Here is a 16835-nt window from a genome sequence, read left to right as displayed (position 1 = left end):
CAAATCACAAAATTACAGCAACGTAGCATGAACCTTTGTTGCTCATTGTCCCAATTGCATTGCCAAGCAGGGTCCCTTCCTTTTCCGAAATGAACCCGAGTGTCGTTGAAATTCAAACGCCAGCATAATTCCATTTCACTGCTTTAATTTCAAAGTTCACTTTAAGTATTCATAGCTGGCTACAATATTTAGATTACACAAGCACAAATTAAGAGTGCGAGTTTGTTACCGTATTTTAGCTTACCTGTGACTGCAGCTCAGCTTGGTACGTACTAAATTTTACCATTGTTAATTGTTCAGAATCATTTAATTCAAGTTCAAAGTAAAATCTCTTATTTCTAAATTGCGTAGATTCAAGTTGCTTTTGAAATGATTGTTGAGGTAGTCCAAGACTAACCGTATTTTACTGAGCTTCGATGTGCTTCAGAAAGAAAGCTCACTATTAACTTCAGTCACTAAATTAACTTTCGATTTTCCGGTTTTGTTAATTCTTTTGCTAAATTAAGTCAAAGTGTAGCGAAATTTATTACTTCTGACAAACTTTCAGTTTTCACACTACACGTGTCAACCTTCAGTTGCCATGCTTCTAGTGCTAATTATATGTGTAACTACCTTTCTTTTTCAGTTACTATAGTAATTGTCCTTAGGACTGGCGACCGTAATTTCCCCCAAATCTCAAATATCTAATTACCGCTAGTTAATTGTTAACGTAACGGCCGCACATTTACTTTCTTCATTAACTTTACCCCTTTTCAAAATTAATTTCCACCAGTTTCATTTGCTTTTTTCCTTTCATTTAGATGTAACCCTTTCCTCCCTCTTTACCGACAGATTAACTTCGGTGACGATTGCTTTTCCCAAATTTCCACTAGGTACACGCGGTTTAATTTTTCACTGTCATTAAGGTCGATAAGTGAGGGGGAGGTTACAAACCAACGCTGTTATTGCCGAAAACGTAAGAAATTTGTCATCACATCAATATTATACCCTAAAAAATGAAGACTTCACTGAAAGAAGTTGTGAGAAACATTGCGGAAAGACATAAAAGATTTACTACACTTGTGACTCCGAAGAGTACGACGAGGGTACTGATAGTCAATTGTATCCTGTAGAACTGTCACATTCATTACATCCGACCGGATTACTGCCACATAAACGTATACTACGAAAAAACGCTATTGTCATATTGATAAGAAACGTGAACGATCAACATGACTGTCAATGGAATACACAAGGTTGTAACAAAAGTAAATGAATTTACAATTAATGCTCAGCTGATTGACACCGGGAAAACTGTTGTAAAACCACGAATAAACTTAACACCATCCGATCCAAGCGTGTCTTTTCAGTTGAGAATGAGGGGGTTAGTGTTTAACGTCCCGTTCACTACGATGTCAGTAGAGACGGAGCACAAACTCGGATTAGGGAAGGATGGGGAAGGAAACCGGCCGTGCCTTTTCAAAGGACCGATCCCGGATTTGCCTGAAGTGACTTAGAGAAATCACGGGAAACCTAAACCAGGATGTCCGGGCGCAGGTCTGAACCATCGTCCTCCCGAAAGCGAGACCACTGTGCTATCCAATGCCGGCCTGGGTGGCCGAGCGGTTCTAGGCGCTACAGTCTGGAACCGCGCGACCGCTACGTTCGCAGGTTCGAATCCTACCTCGGGCATGGATGTGTGTGATGTCCTTATGTTAGTTTGGTTTAAGTAGTTCTAAGTTCTAGGGGACTGATGACCTCACAAGTTAAGTCCCATGGTGCTCAGAGACATTTGAATCATTTTTTTGCCAACCACTGCGCCATTTCGTTCAGTGCATTTTCAACTGACAAGAAGACAGTTGGCTATTACAACTGCATTTGCGACCACTATAAACAAGTCGCAGGGACATACGCTTCAAAGAGCAGGATTGTATTTACCAAATCCCGTCCTTACTCTGGCACAATTATATATAACCTTTTCAAGGGTAACTAAACCAATTAACATTTTTGTATCTCTTAAAGAATACGAAAAAAACAAAAAGTATAAGAAGATTACGTTATTCTTACGGCAAATAACGTATTGCAATGCTCTGTAAAGAATTTTGCTCAAAATTACATGTATGAAAATGTATGTACAAGGATGTATCATAAATTCATCATACCCTTATCCCAACAACTACAGTTGTTCCAAATATTGCCGGCCGCGTGGGGCAGCCGCGCGGTCTAGGCGTCTTGTCACGGTCCGTGCGGCTCCCCACGTCGGAGGTTCGAGTCCTCCCTTGGACATGGCTGTGTGTGTGTGTTGTCTACAGCGTAAGTTAGGTTAAGTTAGATTAAGTAGTGTGTAAGCCTAGGGACCGATGACTTCAGCAGTTTGGTCCCATAAGAAAAACATATCTATATAAAGGGTATTCATTGGACAAATATATGTGATTACATTTTCACGCAATTTGGGTGCATAGATCCTGAGAAATCAGTACCCACAACAACCACCTCTGGCCGTAATAACGGCCTTGATACGCCTGGGCATTGAGTCAAACAGAGCTTGGATGGCATGTACAGGTACAGCTGCCCATGCAGCTTCAACACGATACCACAGTTCACCAAGAGTAGTGACTGGCGTATTGTGACGAGCCAGTTGCTCGGCCACCATTGACCAGACGTTTTCAATTGATGAGAGATCTGCAGACTGTGCTGGCCAGGGCAGCAGTCGAACATTTTCTGTACCCACAAAGGCCCGTACAGGACCTGCAACATGCGGTCTTGCATTATCCTGCTGAAATGTAGGGTTTCGCAGGGATCGAATGAAGGGTACAGCTACGGGTCGTAACACATCCGAAATGTGACGTCCACTGTTCAAAGTGCCGTCAATGCGAGCAAGAGGTGACCGAGACGTGTAACAAATGGCACCCCATACCATCATGCCGGGTGATACGCCAGTATGGCGATGACGAATACACGGTTCCGATGTGCGTTCACCGCGTATGTCGCCAAACACGGACGCGACCATCACGATGCTGTAAACAGAACCTGGATTCATCCGAAAAAAATGACGTTTTGCCATTCGTGCACGCTGGTTCGTCGTTGAGCACACCATCGCAGGCGTTCCTGTCTGTGATGCAGCGTCAAGGGTAACCGCAGCCACGGTCTCCGAGCTGATACTCCATGCTGCTGCAAACGTCGTCGAACTGTTCGTGCAGATGGTTGTTGTCTTGCAAACGTCCCCATCTGTTGACTCAGGGATCGAGACGTGGCTGGAAGATCCGTTACAGCCATGCGGATAAGATGCCTCTCATCTCGACTGCTACTGATATGAGGCCGTTGGGATCCAGCACGGCGTTCCGTATTACCCTCCTGAACCCACCGATTCCATATTCTGCTAACAGTCATTGGATCTCGACCAACGCGAGCAGAAATGTCGCGATTCGATAAACCGAAATCCCGATGGGCTAGAATCCGACCTTTATCAAAGTCGGAAACGTGATGCTACGCATTTCTCCTCCTCACACGAGGTATCACAACAACGTTTCACCAGGAAACGCCGGTCGACTGCTGTTTGTGTATGAGAAATCGGTTGGAATCTTTCCTCATGTCAGCACGTTGTAGGTGTCGCCACCGGCGCCAACCTTGTGTCAATGCTCTGAAAAGCTAATCATTTGCATATCACAGCATCTTCTTTCTGTCAGTTAAATTTCGCGTCTGTAGCACGTCATCTTCGTGGTGTAGCAATTTTAATGGCCAGTAGTGTATAAAAGTGTGAAAGTTTCGCACGGGTCCCTTGGTATTCTGCGAATCTCGAGGAGCGAAGGCCTTGCCACATGGCACTTGGAACTCCAGAGGGAAACACTCCTTCGCACTTCCACCATACGCCATTCAGTAACGAACGTTTGAAACATTTTCTCCAAGTTTTAGGACTTCGTAAATAATTCGAGAGATGTGTGACAAATGCCGAGAACACAACAGCACCGCCGACCAGTGTGACCGAGCCGTTCTAGGCGCTTCTGTCTGTAACCACGCAACCGCTACGGTCGCAGGTTCGAGTCCAGCCTCGGGCACGGATGTGTGTGATGTCCTTAGGTTAGTTAGGTTTAAGTAGTTCTAAATTCTAGGGGACTGATGATCTCAGATGTTCCCATAGTGCTCAGAGCCATTTACACAACAGTACCGACAACGCATTTTGTGAAAAAAAATTTCTCTTAGAACGTTTGAAACTTCCACCCTTCATTCAATCATTTCGCCTGCCCTATTATTGCCCGCAATTTAACCTACTTATACGAAGTTAATAGAACAGTAGTAGGGCAACGCGACAGTTATGTGGCCGTGTCCTTGAGTCCTACGGAGCCAGCTTCATTAACCCGTTTTACAAATAAAGAGTCTGAGTTAGTACATAGCAATGGCATCGTTTCCCGAAGGCATCGCCAAGCGAGGGCACTGGCCGATAGATGCCCAGGTGATTCTGTCGTCACCCCATTGGCATAGGCGGACGGATGCTCCACACCCGTGGTCTTCTTCGGCGGGAGTTCCACTGGACAGTAACCAGCAGGCCATCGTGCTTGTGCTGATGCGACCGACACTACCGATTCTGCGCTGCGGACTTCCGTATGTCGGCGATGCGGTCACAGAATGTTGCCGGTTTCTTCCCGTCGCACTTACTTATATTTCGGATCGGTTGTTGTTTGAAGGTTTGGAAGATATCTGACTGATTACGTAAAGGGGAGATTGTATGCCCTGTGCTGCCAATGTTAATACTTTGCCGTCCGTACGTCTCGTACAAGGTTCTTCGCTTGGCGCCGGCAGCGCTAATTCGAATTACTTGGCTTGTCGCCGGCAGTTTGTCACCTTTCCGTTGATGACAATCTTCAAACACACTGACTTTTGCGCGCTTTAATTTTTCCGGAAATCCTCTATTTTGCCGTATCGTTCCACAAACTCGAATTTTCTTTTCAAGTAACTTCTCTGCAAGTTCTACACTGTTATAATAATTATCCATGTAGAGGTGATGCTACTTTCCATAAGAAGGTGTCAATAGTTCCATGACTATTTTTGACAAAGGTTGTCCAGCGCCGAAATATTTCTTGAATGAGGAAATGTATCCCGTACTCGAATCACATAGCATCAGAATGAGTATGCCATATTTCGTAATTTTCGACGGATTGTAAACTTTAAAATTCAACTGTCACGCTACGGTATCACTCCTTCATCAATTGAAATGTTTTGACTTAGATTAAACGTTTCTTTGAACGTTTTGGACAAATAATCAATTACGAATTGCACTTTGAAAAGCCGGTAGGCATTATCCGGTTTACTGAGTAGTCGTAAAAATGTAAAAAAAGATAATTTGTCTGAATCGGTTGCGGGACATCGTTTTGCGAAATATCGGTGTGTCTATCAACGGATTCGTTGATCCTTGCTGTTTTCTACAATTCCCATCAGGATAGCAAACCCAAACCATTTTCAAAGCTCGACAAATTTGGCATTTTTTTTCATCCAGTTTCCTTCTATTGCAATTTTGACTGAAATACATGTTGGTTCGTTGCTAATATACGCAAATAGATAGTTCCCAATATATAATTCTACGACATCTACGACGCTCTGAGTATCTCTGGGAAATATGTGTGGATCCGGAGATCCTTCAAATTTACTACTGGTCTTCAGTAGATCATAGTCTGATTCATTCGAATCAGTTGCCAACCGTAGCGTTCGCCGAATCCTTCTTGGACGTATTTCACTATCTTCTGACGATTCTACTTCACTTTCATTTTTTTGATATTCCCTGTCTTCCTTCCCAATCGGCCAAGTCGTCTGGAACGTCAGACAAGAGGTCCGCGCATTCATCGTAAATAATCGCATCGTCTCTTTCGTCTCCCGTGATGAAAGTGCACAAGTACTCATAAAAGCAACAAAAAAAAAGAAAAAAAAAAACTTGTTGACGTATGTAATTTATTGTTACCTAAACAAAATACCAACAGAATGAAAAAGATACTAAAGTGCTGTCACCGGCCACTGAGCGGTACTATGCACAGGAAATGGTTCAAATGCCTCTAAGCACTATGGGACTTAACATAGGAGGTCATCAGTCCGCTAGAACTTCCCAGAACTACTTAAACCTAACTAACCTAAGACCATCACACACATCCATCCCCAAGCCTGGATTCGAACCTCCGACTGTAGCAGCCGGGTGGTTCCGGACTGAAGCGTCTAGAACCGCTCGACCACAGCGGCCGGGTTATACCCACGCCACCACTGTGGTGTCGCCGGACGACAAAGTGTTAAATAATCGTGACCCATTATCTCGGAAGGTTTTTAAGACATCGACTTCCAATTTTTCAAATTAATGAATATAGGTTTGTAGATATACTGAACTACAATTATTGTAAACATTGTTTTACGAAGGCTGTTGTGATTTTTTCGCAAACTTTTAATTTTTCTGGCAGATTTTTGTAAATAAATGAGCGTAATGAATGCAAAACAAAGGATATTTTTTATTTTTCTAGTTCCATATGTGTTGAATCATATTCTTGGCATGCTGTGAAAATTTCATGTTTCTACCTTCAGTAATTGTTAAGATAGTGGGTCATGTATAACAAAATAGTAGTTCTGAGACACTAAGATTGAAAGCTGTTTTAATTACAAAATTTTATACAGGCTTAGAGTTCTGATTCTTTCATGGGCTACAATTGTCCTTGGTCATCTTTTGGGTCCTTTTCAGTGCCACAATCGCTAAATGGTTGCCTTCTTCGGATCTTTCTCGATTCCTTTGCTATTTACTCAGCAACAAACTCTGCTTGGACTACACGAAGCACATCCAGTTCTCGCAGACGTCTAGCTATATTCTACTTTAATCTCACCCCTGCGCTCCCTGGAACCTTCAGTCTTTTATAGTTCCATCGTCTAAAGTTAATACAGCATCAGACACTGCTAGCTTTAGAATCATGAAGCCGACAAAAACATTTTTAGGTACATGTCACCACACAACATTACTAAAGGATTCATTCACTTTATGAGTCTTCCCTTACAAACATTTCTTTAATACCTTTGGACTTACCAAATTTTTGATCATAGGCTTGACTCCCACTATTACTGCCAAAGATTACTAGAAAATTCAGCTTCCTTATACTTACACCAGGCACTACAGTGCGTGGTCACTCCCCTCCCAAACAGGCCATCAAGGCTCAAAAGTACCGACCGGTCGCCGTGTCATCCTCAGACCATAGGCGTCACCGGATGCGGATATGATGGGGCATGTGGTCAGCACACCGCTCTCCCAGCTTCCGAGTCCGGATCCGCCACTTCTCAATCAAGTAGCTCCTCAGTTTGCCTCACAAGGGCTGAGTGCTCCCCGGTTCCCAACAGCGCTCAGGAGACTGGATGGTCACCCATTAAAGTGCTAGCCCAGCCCGACAACCCTTAACTTCGGTGATCTGACGGGAACCAGTTACACTATGTCGGCGATTGCTGCACAAACACTGTCTCCATGTACGCGTACACCATAATTATCTACCACGCAAACATTTGGGGCTACACTCGTCTGGTATGAGACATTCCCGGGGAGGGGGGGGGGGTGTCCGATGGGGGCCCAACCGCCCAATAACCCTGGGTTCGGTGTGGGACGGCGGTGGGATAGGTGGACTGCCGTGGCCTATTGTGGGGCTGTGAACCACTGAGGGCTACAGCAGGACGAAGCCTCTGTAGTTTCTAGGTCCCCGGTTTCATACACAATACACGCACACGAATTGCCACCCTTGCTAGTCCCGTGCACAACGTTATTTTAGAGTAATGAAACATTTTTTATAACGGCTTATATACACTAGAACACCCTGAAGTGGAGGGGGAAACGAAATGAAACTTCACAGGTTGAGAGCGTATGTGATGTTATTTTAATGATTACAATATCGAATCAAATCTACAAAACGGCATGGTTGTACCCGCTGTGGGCTGAATGCGCGCACTATTGCAGTTGTGAATGGCGTCATAAAGTTGTTGTATCCTCTCCTGATGCATGCTGGTCTACAACTGTTGTAACTGATTCTTGATATCGTGCATACTGACACAGGGGTGGATTTGACGTCCAAGTTGGGCACAGAGGTACCTCACCATCACACAGGCAGTTCGCAGAGATAGCTGCCATTGTGGTCGAGCATTATCCTGTTGAAAAATGACGCCATGATACTCTCGCTTGAGAGGTAACACTTCAGGACGCAGGATATCTGTAACGTACCGATATAACGTCAGAGTTCCCTCAATCACTATCAGCTATGAGTCATGGGCAGGGGCTCCCCACACCATAACGTCAGCAGTAACACCGCTGTGCCCCTCCAAAACTCTGTAAGAATGGGAGCTCTTTCCATTTCAGAGCCATACTCGGTGATGATCAACCAGAGCAGTCAAGAGCTATAGTTCATCACTGAACACAGTGCAATGCCATTCATCAGTAATCCGTTCTTCCCAGACAAGACATCAACTGCAACAGCTTTTATGTGAATACATGGTATCCGTTCTTTCGGACATGTCCTAAAGAAATCCGTTCTTTCGGACATGTCCGAAAGAACAGACACCATGCTTTCACACAACTGAATCGCCTCAATGGGCAATGAAGTCACCACCTTCAGTGCAGATCCACAATTACGTCTGAACTCTGCGGGAATCTCAAAGTGGCGAGCACGGAGGACATGCACGGGGATTGCCGACAGGTGGATGCAGGTGGGAGTGTGGGTGGCCAGATAGTCGGCGGATGGCGCAGTGGTTAACGCAAAAGGTCCCGGGTTCGAATCCCAGCCTGGCACATATTTTCACTCGTCGCCGCTGATTCCGCATAGTGTCCCGACGCAGCTGACATCAATATTGACTTCCCTTTTCTTTCCTTTCTTTCCCATACACCTTCAATTTACGCAACTGTCTGTCTTGTGGCGTTAATGGCAGTCCATACTCCAGTTGCTGTTAGTCTCAGAGCAGTGATGCAGGATGATGCAGTGAGTCCATTACTGGTTCTCGGATGACAGGCGGAGACGTGAATGGAGTAATGTGCTTGGCGCACAGTGCAGTAATTCTCCCTCGTGGTGCTCAGTTAAGGTCAAATCGAGCCTTGACAATGGCTATGCCATGCTTCACGTTCCCACGCGGTCCAATATTGGGCCACTATCACCTCTGAATTCCCCTTAAATCTCCATATTGCTCGATCTAACCACCTGACCAAATGGAGACCCGCAACGAGGCCCTTTTCAACCTCTGTTAGTGGCTGATAACGCTCTCTCGCACCAGTACGTTGCATCTCTGTCCTCTACATGATCACTCAACGTCTACTGCTGAACACGTCCCTTATGTACTCTACTAGGCCAGGCAACAACATTAAATACCTACACTAATACACTGTGGTGGGCATTTTGTCACACAAAAAAGCAGCTATAATTACTTATATATCTACTGATAATGTGTATGCGTAAAAATTTACGTTGACTTTAGACCATGACTTACAGGTGCCTTAGTTTTTGTTTTTTTTCATGCAGAGTATTTTGATTCGTTTCAGTGTTGTTGTTGTTGTTGCTGTTGTTGCTGCTGTTCTTGTTATTCGAAGACTGGTTTGATGCGGCTCTCCATGCCACTCTATCCTTTGCAAGCCTCTTCATCTCTGAATAACTACTGCAACCAACATCCTTCTGAACCTGCTTACTGTTCTCGTTTCTTGGCCTCTCCCAACGATTTTCACTCCCCAAACTTCCTCCAATACTAAATTAGTGATCCCTTGAGGTTTCAAAATGTGTCCTATCAACCGATCCCTCCTTTTAGTCAAGTTGTGCCACAAATTTTCTGTCTCCCCAATTCTACACTCCTGGAAATTGAAATAAGAACACCGTGAATTCATTGTCCCAGGAAGGGGAAACTTTATTGACACATTCCTGGGGTCAGATACATCACATGATCACACTGACAGAACCACAGGCACAAAGACATAGGCAACAGAGCATGCACAATGTCGGCACTAGTACAGTGTATATCCACCTTTCGCAGCAATGCAGGCTGCTATTCTCCCATGGAGACGATCGTAGAGATGCTGGATGTAGTCCTGTGGAACGGCTTGCCATGCCATTTCCACCTGGCGCCTCAGTTGGACCAGCGTTCGTGCTGGACGTGCAGATCGCGTGAGACGACGCTTCATCCAGTCCCAAACACGCTCAATGGGGGACAGATCCGGAGATCTTGCTGGCCAGGGTAGTTGACTTACACCTTCTAGAGCACGTTGGGTGGCACGGGATACATGCGGACGTGCATTGTCCTGTTGGAACAGCAAGTTCCCTTGCCGGTCTAGGAATGGTAGAACGATGGGTTCGATGACGGTTTGGATGTACCGTGCACTATTCAGTGTCCCCTCGACGATCACCAGTGGTGTACGGCCAGTGTAGGAGATCGTTCCCCACACCATGATGCCGGGTGTTGGCCCTGTGTGCCTCGGTCGTATGCAGTCCTGATTGTGGCGCTCACCTGCACGGCGCCAAACACGCATACGACCATCATTGGCACCAAGGCAGAAGCGACTCTCATCGCTGAAGACGACACGTCTCCATTCGTCCCTCCATTCACGCCCGTCACGACACCACTGGAGGCGGGCTGCACGATGTTGGGGCGTGAGCGGAAGACGGCCTAACGGTGTGCGGGACCGTAGCCCAGCTTCATGGAGACGGTTGCGAATGGTCCTCGCCGATACCCCAGGAGCAACAGTGTCCCTAATTTGCTGGGAAGTGGCGGTGCGGTCCCCTACGGCACTGCGTAGGATCCTACGGTCTTGGCGTGCATCCGTGCGTCGCTGCGGTCCGGTCCCAGGTCGACGGGCACGAGCACCTTCCGCCGACCACTGGCGACAACATCGATGTACTGTGGAGACCTCACGCCCCACGTGTTGAGCAATTCGGCGGTACGTCCACCCGGCCTCCTGCATGCCCACTATACGCCCTCGCTCAAAGTCCGTCAACTGCACATACGGTTCACGTCCACGCTGTCGCGGCATGCTACCAGTGTTAAAGACTGCGATGGAGCTCCGTATGCGACGGCAAACTGGCTGACACTGACGGCGGCGGTGCACAAATGCTGCGCAGCTAGCGCCATTCGACGGCCAACGCCGCGGTTCCTGGTGCGTCCGCTGTGCCGTGCGTGTGATCATTGCTTGTACAACCCTCTCGCAGTGTCCGGAGCAAGTATGGTGGGTCTGACACACCGGTGTCAATGTGTTCTTTTTTCCATTTCCAGGAGTGTATTCAGTAATTCCTCATTGGTTACGTAGTCTACCAACCTCATGGTAGCATTTTTCTGTAGCATCACATTTGAAAAACTTCTATCCTCTTCTTGTCTAATCGTCCATGTTTCTCTTCCATACGTGGCTAAAACCCAGAGAAATACCTCCCGAAAAGGCTTCCAAACACTTAAAGTCTATATTAGATGTTAACAACTTTCCCTTCATCAAAACGTTTTTCTTGCCACTGCCAGTGTAAATTTTATATCATCTCTACGTCGGCCATCATCAGTTATTTTGTTTCCAAAATAGCAAAACTCATCTACTATTTCAAGTGTCTCGTTTTCTGATCTAATACTCTCACCATCACCTGATTTACTTCGACTACATTCCAGCCTTGTTGTTTTGCTTTTGTTGATGTTCATCTTACATCCTTCTTTCAAGACACTGCCCATTCCGTTCAACTGCTCTTCCAAGTCCTTTGCTGCACCTGACAGAATTACATTGTCACCAGAAAACCACAAGTTTTTCTTTCTTCTCCCTGAGCTACAATTCCTGCTCCAAATTTTTCTTTACTGTCTTGTACTGCGTGCAAAATGTACAGCTTGAGTAGCGTCGGAGATAGGCTACAACCTTTCGCAACCACTGCATCCTTTTCATGCCCCTCGACTCGTAACTGTGGTCTGGTTTAGGTACAAGATGTAAACAGCCTTTCGCTCCCTGTATTTCCCCTCGCTACCTTCAGAATGTCAAAAAAAAAGCATTCCAGTCAATATTGCCGAAAGCTTTCTCTAAGTTGCTTTTTCTTAATCTGTCTTCTAAGAGACGCCATAGCGTCAGTATTGCTCACGTGTTTGTACAATTCTCCGGAATCCAAACTGATCTTCCCCGACGTCGGTTTCTACTAGTTTTCCATTCTTATTAAATACACTACTGGCCATTAAAATTGCTACACCGCGAAGATGACATGCTACAGACGCGAAATTTAACCGACAGGAAGAAGATGCTGTGATATGCAAATGATTAGCTTTTCAGAGCATTCTCACAACGTTGGCGCCGGTGGCGACACTTACAACGTGATGACATGAGGAAAGTTTCCAACCGATTTCTCATACACCAACAGCAGTCGACCGGCTTGCCTAGTGAAACGTTGTTGTGCTGCCTCGTGTAAAAAGGAGAAATGCGTAGCATCACGTTTACGACTTCGATAAAGGTCGGATTGTAGCCTGTCGCGATTGTGGTTTATCGTATCGCGACATTGCTGCTCGCGTTGGTCGAGATCCAATGACTGTTACAAGAATATGGAATCGGTGGGTTCAGGAGGGTAATACGGAACGCCGTGCTAGATCCCAACGGCCTCGTATCACTAGCAGTCGACATGACAGGCATCTTATCCGCATGGCTGTAACGGATCGTGCAGCCACGTCTCGATCCCTGAGTCAACAGATGGGGATGTTTGCAAGACAACAACCATCTGCACGAACAGTTCGACGACGTTTGCAGCAGCATGGACTATCAGCTCGGATACCGTGGCTGCGGTTACCCTCGACGCTGCATCACAGACAGGAGCGCCTGCGATGGTGTTCTCAACGACGAACCTGGGTGCACGAATGGCAAAACGTCATTTTTTCGGATGAATCCAGGTTCTGTTTACAGCATCGTGATGGTCGCATCCGTGTTTGGCGACATCGCGGTGAACACACATTGGAAGCGTGCATTCGTCATCGCCATACTGGCGTATCACCCGGCGTGATTGTGTGGGGTGCCATTGGTTACACATCTCGGGCATCTCTTGTTCGCATTGCCGGCACTTTGAACAGTGGACGTTACATTTCAGATGTGTTACGATCCGTGGTTCTACAGTTCATTCGATCCCTGCGAAACCCTACATTTTAGCAGGATAATGCACGACCGCATGTTGCAGGACCTGTACGGGCCTTTCTGGATACAGAAAATGTTCGACTGCTGCCCTGGCCAGCACATTCTCCAGATCTCTCACCAACTGGAAACGTCTGATCAATGGTGGCCGAGCAACTGGCTCGTCACAATACGCCAGTCACTACTCTTGATGAAATGTGGTTTCGTGTTGAAGCTGCATGGACAGCCGTACCTGTACACGCCATACAAGCTCTGTTTGACTCAATGCCAAGGCTTATTAAGGCCGTTATTACGGCCAGAGGTGGTTGTTCTGGGTACTGATTTCTCAGGATCTATGCACCCAAAATGCGTGAAATTGTAATCACATGTCAGTTCCAGTATAATATATTTGTCCAATGAATACCCGTTTATCATCTGCATTTCTTCTTGGTGTAGCAATTTTGATGGCCATTTGTGTAATTTGTGTTAGTATTTTGCAACCATGACTTATTAAACTAATAGTTCGGTAATATTTACACCTGTCAGAAATGTTTCATTATTGAATTCTCAGTCTGGGGCGAATAAGGCAGGCCTGTGTAAATGTTTCAATTAGCTTCAGTAATGTTTACTAAACCTGACGTGAATTATCGTAAAATATAGTACACACTATCAGCACAGTTCTGCCACTCGCGTTTTGGCCGGTATCAGAAATATTCGAAGCCTTTCCGAATAATAAGAAACACGACGTCAATCTTAGCACCACTGCCCACTGACTTCTAGATCTCATGAACGAGCAGAACAGACTGGGTTTCGCACAATCTGGGCTTGCAAGACGTGAGGAAAATTCCACCACTAACGAGACGGAGATAGCAGTGCTGTAACCCACCTTTAAGACTCCCGATGCGCGTCGGAGCAGCAAACACACGAGTTGGAGCTGCTTCACGTCTAGCTGCATCGGCGTATCACCGTGCGTAGACGCACTCAGAAGCAGGTGGCTTCGCGGACGCCATGATACACAGGGCGTGCGTCGGCATACTGCCGCCTTTTGCGCTACGTTATCATTATCAGCTGACTTCTGACGCGCTAATCCTCCAGAACAGATAGTTGCGTGAACGATCCATGGCCGCTGGTAGAGATTTCGAAAAACACTGTTTGCATCGACACTCCCTTCCGATCGCTATGTACTTTTATAGTCACATTTCTGCCTGTTTCTTGGTCACAAATTTTGCGATTGAATTTAAACTAGCTGCCCGATGAACTAGAGATTTGAAACCGTCAACATACCTCAGAACTGGATGAGAATGCAATATTAACGCGCTTTGTTGCCTGGTGTGTGGCGGAGAATTGTGTACACTATTATTTTCCGATGAGCTAGGGGTTTGAAACTTAGAACATACTCGTAGCTCAGAACTGAATGGCAATGCAATATTAACCCGCTCTCGTGTCTGGTTTGTGGCGCAGCGTACTTTGTTTATCATTATCATTTCATGATGAGTTAGAGACTTGAAAGTTTCAGAAAAGCTCAGAACTCGATTACCCTGCAGTATTAAACCTCTTTCGTCTGGTGTGTGGCGGAGAGTACTTTTCATACCACTCCCACTTCCTTTCCTCCTGTTTCACTTGCGAACGTTTCGTGATAAGAACAGTTGCTGATTAGTACCGTGTGAGCTCGACTCTCTAATTTTTACCTTAGATGTCTTTTGCGGGATAATCACAGGAGGAAGCAATGTACTGGTTGACTCAGGTGAAGAGAAACTGAAATAATTCTGAAATTTATCACATGTCTCTGTTACAATCTCATAAAAAAATTTAAAATCGACTAAAAAATTTGACACACTCAAGATTAAAAAGCAGAAAATAATTATTGCAATAAAAAACTTTTTAATATGACATGTTTTTAAAACTGAACACATAGAATAAAATAATTTATCCTAGCCCTATACAGATTTCTAAACCCATGCAGTTAGTACTGAAAATGTGAGCTTGGGAATTTTTAATAGCTATGAAAATACGTAGAAGTCAAAAAGAAAAAAAGTAGAGTACAATAAATAACTGATGCATCAATGTTTTACCTACTTACTTATAGTTGTTGCATGTCCTACACATTTTTGTTTTAAATTCTACAAGTATTTTCATAGCTATTAAAAATTCACAGGCACAGATTTCCAGGAACATGTGTGCCGCGTTAGTAATGTGTATGTCGCTAGGATGAACTATTTTATACTCTTTAGTCTATTTTAAAAAGTGTTATATTAAAAACGTTTTTTATTTAAATAGTTATTTCGAGATTCAAATCAAATGGTTCAAACGGCTCTAAGTACTATGGGACTTAACATCTGAGAACTACTTAAACCTAACTAAACTAAGGACGTCACAGACATCCATGCTCGAGGCAGCATTCGAACCTGCGACAGTAGCAGCAGCGCAGCTCCGGACTAAAGCACCTAGAACCGCTCTGCCACAGCGGCCGGGATTTCGTGATTCAATACTTGGGGCTGTCTATGGTGCGCAATAGTAGTGATCATTCTCCACTCTTTGAGGAACAAGGGTATCTGATGTATACACCTACATCTGTATTCACTACGCGCAAACCATCTTGAAGTGCATGGCCTAGGGTACGTCCCATTGTACCAGTTATCAGGGATTCTTCCCGTTCCAGTCATGTATGGAGCGCGGGAAGAATGACTGATAAAAAACCTCTGTGCGAACTGTGATTGATCTAGTCTTATCCTCACGATATCTATAGGAACGAATAGATTGTAGTATATTCCTAGATTTGCCATGTAGAGCTGGTTTTTGGAACTTTGTAAGTCGCCTTTTTCGGTATAGTCCGCATCTTCAAGAGTCTGCCACTTTAGTTCTCCAGAATCCCCGTGACCCACGTCCACTGGTCAAATAAACCTGTGACCATTCGTGCTCCCCTTCTTTGTATACGTTCAATATCCCCTGTCGGTCCTACTTGGTAAGGACCCCAACCACTTGAGAAGTATTCTAAGATGGGTGGCACGAGCGTTTTGCAAGCAATCTCCACTGTAGACCGATTGCATTTTCCAATAATTCTGCCAATGACCCGAAGTTTGGCACCGGCTTTGCCTATGAATGAGCCAATGTGACCGCTCTATTTCACATTTCTACAAATTGTTTCACCTAGGTGTTTGTACGAGCTGACCAGTTCCAACTGTGACTCGTCGATACTGTCCTCATAGCGTACTACATTTTTCGTTTTGTGAAGTGCACAGTTTTACATAAATGGGCATCTAAACCATCTCTACATATCTTCCAATTCTTTCAAGATCCAAATGAATATTTGTGGAGCTTTTCCTCTGCCTTTAGGGAAGACCGTTAATTGTCTGAAGCTCTACACAACATTTTTCGTTTTATTTTTAATGCTATATAATCATCTTGATTTGTATAATAATTCCCTTTATGCAAAGTTAACTCTTTTGGGCAGGCTTGGCCTTTATATTGGGAACACACAAAAACTGGCCTAATTTATGTTTACAGTAGCACTAGTACTGGGGACGCGATGGTGGAAGAAAAATATTGATTTTCTACTCACGAGTAGTGTTCGAAGACTTGTAGCGTACTCGCGAAAGTATCTGAAGAAAACCTTGGGCGAAGGGGATATTGGTGCAAATGGCTCTAAGCACTATGGGACTTAACATCTGAGGTCATCAGTCCCCTAGACTTTGAACGACTTAAAACTAACTAACCTAAGGACATCACGCACATCCATGCCCGAGGCAGGATTCGAACCTGCGACCGCAGCAGCCGCGTG

At 45.1% G+C, this 16835-nt stretch overlaps 1 protein-coding gene across 1 annotated transcript in view; it reads right to left on the bottom strand.

Annotated features, from left to right (window-relative positions):
- LOC124551250 (organic solute transporter subunit alpha-like) overlaps positions 1-14076 on the bottom strand; it is an 85500-nt gene extending 71424 nt beyond the window's left edge. Inside the window, exon 1 of the mRNA XM_047126246.1 lies at positions 13944-14076. The gene's annotated coding sequence lies outside the window, so the exon portion shown is untranslated. The remainder of the gene's footprint in view (positions 1-13943) is intronic.
- Positions 14077-16835: the final 2759 nt, after the last annotated feature.

Source organism: Schistocerca americana, chromosome 9, assembly GCF_021461395.2.
Source record: "Schistocerca americana isolate TAMUIC-IGC-003095 chromosome 9, iqSchAmer2.1, whole genome shotgun sequence".
Taxonomy (NCBI): Eukaryota; Metazoa; Arthropoda; class Insecta; order Orthoptera; family Acrididae; genus Schistocerca; species Schistocerca americana.
The sequence above is the reverse complement of the archived record's forward strand: the minus strand, read 5'-3'. Positions and strand labels throughout refer to the sequence as shown.